General features: G+C 33.8%; 1 long non-coding RNA gene across 2 annotated transcripts; it reads left to right on the plus strand.

The window, feature by feature from the left end:
- Positions 1–1,681: 1,681 nt before the first annotated feature.
- LOC148952645 (uncharacterized) lies at positions 1,682–7,470 on the plus strand. 2 transcript variants are annotated; one of them, XR_016141773.1, is made up of 3 exons: positions 1,682–1,787; positions 5,641–5,761; positions 7,221–7,470. It is a non-coding gene; the product is annotated as an uncharacterized LOC148952645 (long non-coding RNA). The 2 variants fall into 2 exon arrangements; XR_016141774.1 differs by lacking the exon at positions 1,682–1,787 and adding an exon at positions 3,723–3,809.
- The last annotated feature ends 1,924 nt before the right edge of the window (positions 7,471–9,394 follow it).

Raw genomic sequence — 9,394 nt, forward strand, 5'->3', positions numbered from 1 at the left:
AAATAGGATCACATTTTTTTCCGATTGGCTTGAAACTGGATAGAAGAGGAGCAGCTGAATATATATAAGGAATATATTGTCCATGAATATATTAAGGCAAAGATCAAAGTTTTTTTGACGAAAGTAAGGAGTGACATTAAAACTTAAAACGAACAGAAATTATTCCATATATGAAAGGGGCTGTCCCCTCCCCAACGCATCGATCTTTACGCTAAAGTTTGACTGTGTCTCACAACTTTATTTTTTAAAACAATAAAAATTTTTAGCGTAAAACCGTGGCGTTGAGGATGGGCCATCCCCTTTCATATACAGAATAATTTCTGTTCATTTTAAGTTTTATTGTCGCTCCTTACTTTCAGTTTAAAAAAAAAACTTTTTTTTATTTAATTACATTGAAGCGTTAATGTACTTTCCTACAGGCAACGCTATAGCATTCCCTTTGAATAGGTAGCGCTATAATCCCAGACATGCTTTTTACTCATTTTGAGGTAAACCAAAATTGTTTAATTTTTTAATATGCGTATAAATTTATGACCCAAACGTAGATGAAAAAAAAAATATGTTACACCAAAGAAAAATAAAGGAAAAACAAAGTAAAAGAAAGGAATATAAGAGCTACATTAACAAACACAAGCTAAACATAATCGAAATTGGATAAGCCAATTCATAGGTTTACTAGAACTCAGTGCAAGGGTGGCCATCTCCCTCATAGCACTTGCCAGACTAGAAAGTTTCAAAGGAGAGCTCCTGATACAAAATTCATTTACAACTTTCATGTACCTAAAGCGTTTTGTTAAATATATTAAGAATTTACGCTATTTAAGCAACCTTAATGCAGACAATTAAATTGTTTTTCGTAGGTAACACTAAAAAAAAAAACGAAAACGGCAAAACAATTTACCAGCAGAAAATAAAAAACTAATGTTGATTCTCCACCGGCCAGAAGAAATTTTAATATAAAAATTTGCAGGTTAGCTAAAAACTAAAATTTTTCATATGCTAACCATTGTCTGATTACGCAGGTACCCATCTCGTGTTCTTACCCCAGATTTCTCCAGGCACCTATTTAGACCTGGGTTTTGCTTTGAATGACCACCGTCCCGACGACCGGTCCATTGACCACCGTCCCGAGCCAAACAACGAGCGACACTGGGATTCGAACGCCTATTCTCAGAATTTAAAGTCCTGTGTGCTAACCATTCAGCTTTGTGCTACCTTTGTGCTAACCATTCAAAACCTTTGTGCTAACCATTCAGCTAACATGTCTAATCTAACAGCTCATCAAACTCATCCAATAGGTAAAGCTTGTGGGATTTAAAAAATGTGGAGCTGATATCGGAGAGTCCAGCATATAGAACTGTAATAATTCCAATGGTGCATTTCTATTCCGACCCAACACCATTTTTGTAGGGATTAAATCTCATCCCTCATATTCCCATATTTTTATCTTCACCATTAACTTTTAAAGTTAAATTAAACTTCTAAATTAGATTCAAATGAACCAAGTATTTCCGTTTTTTTAAACATCATTTCAAACCTTCGATTACTATAGACCATGGCTCGCTCTTTACTAGGTAAAAGCTATTGCTGAAACCACGATTACAGCAGAAATGTTTTGATAGAAAATTTGGATACAATTGTTTAAAAGACCTTGATTAAGAGTATACAAAGGCTATCACCACCCGATATAAGGATTGAAAATTTGCGGAAAGATTGTTTCAGATTGAAACAGTGTAGTGGTGAAAACCAGAACTTGAAACTGCAAAATGAAGATTTTGGTCACGATGGTAAGTGATTCTTCTACTATATCAAATAAATAAAAAAAAGTATTGTTTTCAACAGAAAGTATAAACATCAAAGATCAATAGGGAACAGAAATTATAGTGCATTTGAAAAGACTTACCCCTCCTCAGTTACCCGTTCAGGGTATTCAAGTTTATCTTTCTATTAGAGTCTATTAAGAATGTATGTTTAAAAAAAAATCAATTGGATTATGAGAGGAAGCATATTTAAAGTGTTATAAGATATTAGTGTAACATATAGACAAAATAATCGTCTAAATTAATAGTTTCATGTATATGGTGTTAGGCATCCCCCTAGGAAATTCCACCCCTGGAAGATCCTCCCATGGAAATTTCACCTCCAGAAAAATCCCCTCCTCTAGAAAAAATTGTCTCACGTGCAAAATTGAGCTGCCACAGAGAGAGTACTAAATGGGTAACTCAAAATATTGATCCAAATGTCCTAAAGGTAACAAAATGACCAGATGACTGATCATTTTATGAAATTTAAAAAGCCTTTTTCGGAAACAAAGTTGAAAAAAAACACAAAAAGAATCAAGCAGTTCCTTACACTCTCTGAGCAAAATTGCAAGAATGGACAGACTTTACCCTCCGTAGAAAACTACCCGGTGAAAAATAACCCTGTGTGTCCCTATAACAAATACTATCTGTAAATAAAGACAAATTGAAAAGTTATAGCCCTTTCCATAGGGCTGTGGAAGGTCCTGCCATGCCCAGGGCCGTAGTTATTGGACCTTTCAATTAGCCTACAATGAACCAAATGTCTATGTCAGAACTATATTTGAATGTCTTTGCCGAGAAAAGGCGTGGGAAGGGGGCTACATGTTCTCCATTCTGTTTGTAACTTGAAAGGGGACTTTAACTTCATTTTTTTAATTGAGCCCTCTCTCAATCTTCCAGAAGCCTTGGTTCGATACGATCATCCCTGAAAAAAAAAACAAATAACATACATCCTCGATCTTTCTTGGAAAAAAATACACTATTCCAAATATTTGTAAATGGGAGCTTGAGACCTCTATAATAAGATTCTCTGATTGTTGTATAGTCAGGTGGTGGGTGGAGAAGATGCCTAAGAGGAAGCATTTTAGTGTCAAAGCATTCTATCTCTTACTGAGCCTTCAAATAAATACAAAGTTAGTTCTAATGAAGGGGGAGTGGAAGTAGGAACTGACATGTAATCCCTATCAATCTCTAAAAATATTTCTGGTCTACGTTGTTAGTATGAAGGTAAACGGTAGTTTTAAATTTTTCAGGGGAAAAACGGCCTGACCCCGTTTTATACAGACTACGGGCATCATTAGTAATGAATGCGCTGCCGTGTGGCATTAATGTATGTGAACGTAGGGAGCTGAATGCATCGGTTTTCGATAATTTCATGACTAGTTTGGGATTCTAATCGATAGCCGTAAGGCCATCCTTGGGCCAAAACTGTATTTTTTATTCGTAAAATATTTGAAAACGCCACTTTTCCACGATTTCCTTTGGATCCCTGAAAGGATGCTAGAACTCATTTCTTTTTCAATCAAATGAAAAAGAAATGTTTTTTTCTTTTGTATTTTTCACTTGTCCATTGTTACCTTTTATATTGCTGTTCGGTATGGTCTTCAACTTTTCAATCCCATCTGAAACGACTTAGAGCTTTGCAGAATTCTGCCATTAGGATTTTAGCAAATTATGGACCGAGAGATTCAGTGAGAAATGTGTATTTGAATCTGAATATTCTTCCTCTAGCAGGTATATTCCTTTTCTATCGATCTATGCTAATGTTTGATATTATTAATAATTTTACCTCAGAGTGTTTTAATGGCATGTTTACAACTGGTGTGGATCTTCACAATTATAATACAAGAAATGCAGATGCTTTTCGGCAGCCGCAGTGTGAAACAACCCGGTCACAGTTCTCTGCTCGGCATGTTTTGCCGAGCTCCTGGAGTCATTTATCAATTGGGGTTGTGTGTGAGCATGACCGAAGTATTTTCCGGGGAAAATTGAGGGATTTTTGTAATAGTATTTATCAGTTTGTTTGATTTTTTTAATTTTTTTTTTTATTTTTTTAGTAGTGCCATAATGGAATTTTTAGTTGCGTTGTTTTGTTTGCCCGTCGGCGGGGGATAATGTTTTGTTTTTGTTTATTTATATTGAATTATGTGTTGGAAGTTGGAGTTGGCCTAACGAACCGAAAGGTTCCTTGGCGTATGTTTTTGGTAATTTATGTCTAAATAAAATTATGCTCCTGAAAAAAAAAATGAGTTCTTTTCCTTTTAGTCCTATTGGTTCCTCACAATTATCCCTTAGAAACACAAAAAAAATAATAACAAGAATTTATGATCTTTATTTTCGAGATCACTCCCTTTCTTTTGACAATTATTAAATTTTTTTCTGTTTTTACCTTAGGCCGGTTCTTTGAATCAAAAGCTTAATTTGTCTTTAATAAGTTGCGTGGTTTTAATGCCAAAAATAATAATTTTGGTTTTAATGCTAGTTCCTTTTTTTTATTTATTTTTTTTGCTGGGTTACCACCTTTGGAGGGGCTTACTTTTCTGAATTGTTTGGTTTATTGAGTTTTAATTTGCACGTATGTGCTCCTTTTTTTGTATATATTTTTTTTTTTTTGGTTTCATTTTCTTTCTTTCGGTTATACTCCGTCGTCATTGCTTTGTACTTTTTGATGGGTTATAAAATAAATAAATTAAGTAACTAATAAAGTTGAACCCTAAAGAACCACAGCCATCTAAAAATTAAAGCTTATTTTTAAAAAGCAAAGTTTTGACCCAAAGGGCAGGGATTTTATTCCGCTTATTCATGATCCAAAGATAGCAGTAACAGCTATCTATTTTCAAGTTTGAACAATTTTGAAGTAGAGTTTAATATTTGAATTCAAATTGAACTTAAACATAAACTTTGTTCTTATTTCATTACAAATTTATATTGGATTTCAGACAGAAATTTGAAACCCAAACCCATCATTAGATTTTAGCTAATTTTTCAAGCTGTATATTATTTTTCTAACTATTTGCGGTAACGAACTATAAGTAAGGAGCGATGTGGCTAAATAGTAACGGAAACTCTAAGAAGCAGAGTCTTGATAACAATAGATACACTAAAACAATCAAGCTTTTACGGTTATTCAAAATATATAAAATTCATCAAATTTAATAGTATCAAAAGTTAAGAACGTGAGAAAATTTGCTCAATTTTTGAATAAGGGGGGAAACACCCCCAAAATATCAAGTAATCTTTAAAAAAAATCACTTCATTAGTTTCAGGATACCAGAAAATCCTACTCTAGGGGTTTCAAGCTCCTAAGTACAAAAAATGCAGAATTTAGCATTTTTTTGCAGGAAGATAGATCATGGATGCATATGCATTTATTTGTTGGTTTTTACCGTAAGGTTAATCATACCGAACCAGTGATCGTAGAAGTTCAAAAGAGGGTTGATTTCACCGTGGATAAAAAGTTCTAGCACCTCAAATGTGTACTTGTGGGCAAATATCAAAGGGGTAGTTGCTAAATTGAAATTTTTATTCTCTTCTCTTTTCCTGCGACTTGACCTGGCCCCATTTAGCCTAAGGAATATTAGAATTAAGTTGTCTTATATGGTTATTTGGTTAGCCCTATCTATTCCAGTAAAACATCCTGCACCCATGATGGTGTTGTTTACATTTCTATATTCAAAAGACGTATCCGTGTAATTAGTCTACTACTATCGATCCATAGCTAATAATACTAACTTTGAGGACAGTTCCCGTGTCTATGTTTATTGCATCGCATATTTCAAATAGAATATGACAGACAAAAATTTTGTTTTGTATACTTTAGGAGCAAGGACTTTTTCAGGTTGTTTGTGTGACATTAATGTGCTTATTCAATTTTGCTACCGCTCGGCCAAGAGGGGGAGAAGGCTTTAGAACTGAGCAATTCGATGATTTAACAGCCAGAAGACAAGGCTCTGAGCAAGGTAAGGCACCAATGCCATTTGGTAGTTTGTACTGAGAGGACTATACATTCTTGATTCTAAAATACTCATGGTGTTCATAAGCTTAGAAATCGTACTCTTTCTATATAATTAACGATGTCATCTACTTTTTAATTGCCCAGAAAGTAGATGTCCTGTTAACAATCTACCGGCAACCAAAAGGAACTGCCAAAATAACAAGTAATTGACGATAACCTATCAATAGCTGATGATAAGAAACGTAAATCAGATGCATTTACCAGGCAGCATGCTGACAAAAATTTAGCACACCTGGCCCAAAAACACATTACCTTGCTAAATTCAAGATTATTTACACACCTGAAAATTAGTCAAACAAATTTGTTTCCCCAAGTCTTGTGTTGATATTCTCGTTGAGCCTATTAATTTGTCACTTAATTCTATTTCAGATTTCCAAATCAAAATTTTAATTATCCTTCTTTCCATCATGCAACGTACATGTTAAAGTAAATAATTATTGCAGTCTGTTTCCGTATCATACACCAAGGGTTCTATTGGGTATGATCAATTTTCTCCAGATAAGTAGGGGTCATCGACAAAGATTGAATGGGCAGTTTCGTCTAATTTAATCTTTTCTTATTTTCAAATCACATTCTTAAAAGCTCTTTGGTTCAAAAAGCTATTGGTTTAACCTTTCCCATTTTTTTTAAATATTAAAAAAAAAAAAAAAATCGTGTTTTTTAATTTGCTCAGCACAGGCACTCGGAGTTGAGCCAAGTAATTGATGCTTTAGATATAGCCATATTGGTATACACACGGTTTCTTGATCAGGTCCTTCCCCGGAGAGGTCCAGGTATTTACGATGAAAGACATATTTTTTCCTATGCTCCCCCTCCAAAGTCAGGCTTCCGGAGAGAAACTTCTACTTACACTTTCTAGATACAGAATAATCATAACTTTATTATAACTTGCATTTTAATAAAATTCTACTATTTTTAAAAATGTCTGTAAACCATGCCGTGATTATAAGACAAAGACAAAAAACAGCATAAACTTTGTTCGCTGAAATTGGGAATGTGTTTGGATAACAAGGCCGTATTCAAGATTTTTCTTTTTTTGGGGAAGGGGGTGTCTTAGAAAATAATTTTCTTTTGGGGTGTTTTTTACACACCCCAAATACAAAGGATTCTTTTCTGGGCTCTTTTTTACAAGAAAAGGCTTTGAAAACGCATCAAAATTTATTTATATTCTTTTTTGTTACGTTTTTACGATCCTGACAAACACTTTTAGGGAGGGAGGTTTAAACCCCTAGCCCCTCCTAGATACAGCCTTGTTGGGCAATCAAAGAATGGCTTTCAATTCTCACGAGCTTTAAATTAGTAGCGTTAAATAATTAGCATCAGACGACGAAATTTCTTAGAAAGCGGAAATAGAAACATAAACTTTTCAGCTATAATTACATCGCTTTTTTCTTTTTATTTAGGAAACAAACTAAAGAAAGACGAGAAAGCCAGATATTTCGGAGGTTTCTACCCATGGCATCCGTATTATGGCCACGTATATGGACCCTATGTGGGATATTTCTAAATTATTAAACATTATGAAATATTTATGAACTTTGTACTACTTCTTTTTTAACATAATTTTATAGTATAAATACATGTATGTTCTATTTCCTAGGCACTTTTGCCATTATTTAAGCATATCTTAGGATTTATAGCAATTATAAAACTTTGAAGTTTGACCAACTCTGAGATAATACCGCATAACATATATAAACAACTTCATTTGAATATATTCTAAAATACTCAAAATCTGGAAAAAAAAACTATTTAATCTTGTAAAAATTCCTAAGAAAAATGGAATACAATAGATCTGAATTATTATTTTCCGAAATATAGATGAAACTATCAGACTATCAGTGAACAGTAAGGTGAACGTGTTTCCAGCAAAAACCGAAATTCTAAACAACAGTAATTTTGTAATAAAGTTTGTGTCAAAAGAACTTAGTTTTAATGCTGGTCCCAAATGTTCAGTCAGTCAGCCTTAAAGTAATCCTTTAATTTTTAGCATAAAACATAAACAAGTAACAAAAAAGAAATTTCAACACAAAAGGGATGCAATCACAATGGAAATAAAGCCACCGAATTTAACAAATCTGGTAAACTTTTATAACCTTTCCTAATGATTTTGCATTTTTCTAAGGAATTGTAATAATACTGGCTACTTTTACCATTTCTTTATAACGAGGGAAGAGTCCATTAAAACAACGGTTATATTAGAAGGGGTATTACCAAATAAAATCGTAAGTTCCAGTGCCTTTTTATCATGCCAAAAAATTTCACGCTACTTACTCGGATATTTGCCATTTTGAGCACCTCTAACCTAACCGAGGGTTTTAAAACATCTATTAACGGCTTGTACAACCTTCTAATTATAGAGATGATGTACTTAAGTGTTGGTACATTCTTGTTTTATTTAGATTAAATTGAAAAATAGGAAAAACAAAATTTTCAAACGACTATGGAGTGCAACATTAAAACCTAAAGGAATTAGAATAATCTTTAATGTAAGGGGGATGCCCCTTCCTAATCCTTTGTTTTTAACTTTAAAATTAGAAAATTCTTTAAAAATTAAATTTCATTCAAGCTCAAAGACCCTTGTATTTCAAGTTTCATTTTTAAAGAATTGTGGCAAAAAGTCAAAATTTGGCGTAAAGGTGCAGCTCCAGATGAGGAAGAGACAGCTTATATATAAAATGATTTATATTTGATTCAATGTTTAATATTGCTTGTTACTTACAGTTAGAAATCTTGTTGTTTTAAAATTAAATTCTGACGGATTTGGAATTACCTATGGAAATCAATCAATCAATCAATATCATTACCACCCAAAAGAACACAAAAGGAGAAAAAAAGTGAAAAAATGGAGTTACTCCTCTTCAATGCCTCGCTCTTTACGGTTAAGTTTTTTTATCAACGCTATAGTGTTGCCTATAGTAAAAACCATACCGCTCCAAGGTTTTATTATTATTTTTTTTTCCCATAAGCACTTCATATGGAAGGGGTCGTCGTAAAAACTTCAAAGAGAGCTTATTCGATTGAAATCGGGAGCTCTATTGGCCTTTTAAAGGGTCAAAAGGGATCAGAAGGTAATTAACACCCGTTCCATGCCCACTGTTTCCCCAAACACATCCAATCAAAATTTTAAGATAGTCAGTTTATTCTACGTAGTTGATTTCTAAATAGAAATTAAGTTTTTGAGGAGGACACTCCCCCCACAGCTCTCAGGGCAAGTGTTGTAAGTTATGCCCTGGGGGTATAAAAGGTTTTTATAGAATGTTTTTTCGTAAAAGCTTCAAAAAGGGCTCATTCGATTGGAAATTTCAAAGGGCTAGTGACCTTTTTTAATAGTTGAAAGTGATTGGAGGGCAACTAACCCCCTTTCACGCCCACCTTTTGCCCAAACGCATCCAATCAAAATTTTGAGATAGTCATTTTGTTCAACGTAGTTGAAAACCCAGAAATTAGGTCTTTGAGGATGACAACCCCCCAGAGCCCTCGGGGAAAGGGTTGTAAGTTATGCCTTGGGGGCATATAAGCTTTTTTTAAAGTGATGTCATAGAACCTTCATAAAGGGCTCGTTCGATTGTAAATG

The sequence above is a fragment of the Artemia sp. Qi Xiang Cuo genome, chromosome 5 (assembly GCF_049724085.1).
Source record: "Artemia sp. Qi Xiang Cuo chromosome 5, ASM4972408v1, whole genome shotgun sequence".
NCBI lineage: Eukaryota > Metazoa > Arthropoda > Branchiopoda > Anostraca > Artemiidae > Artemia > Artemia sp. Qi Xiang Cuo.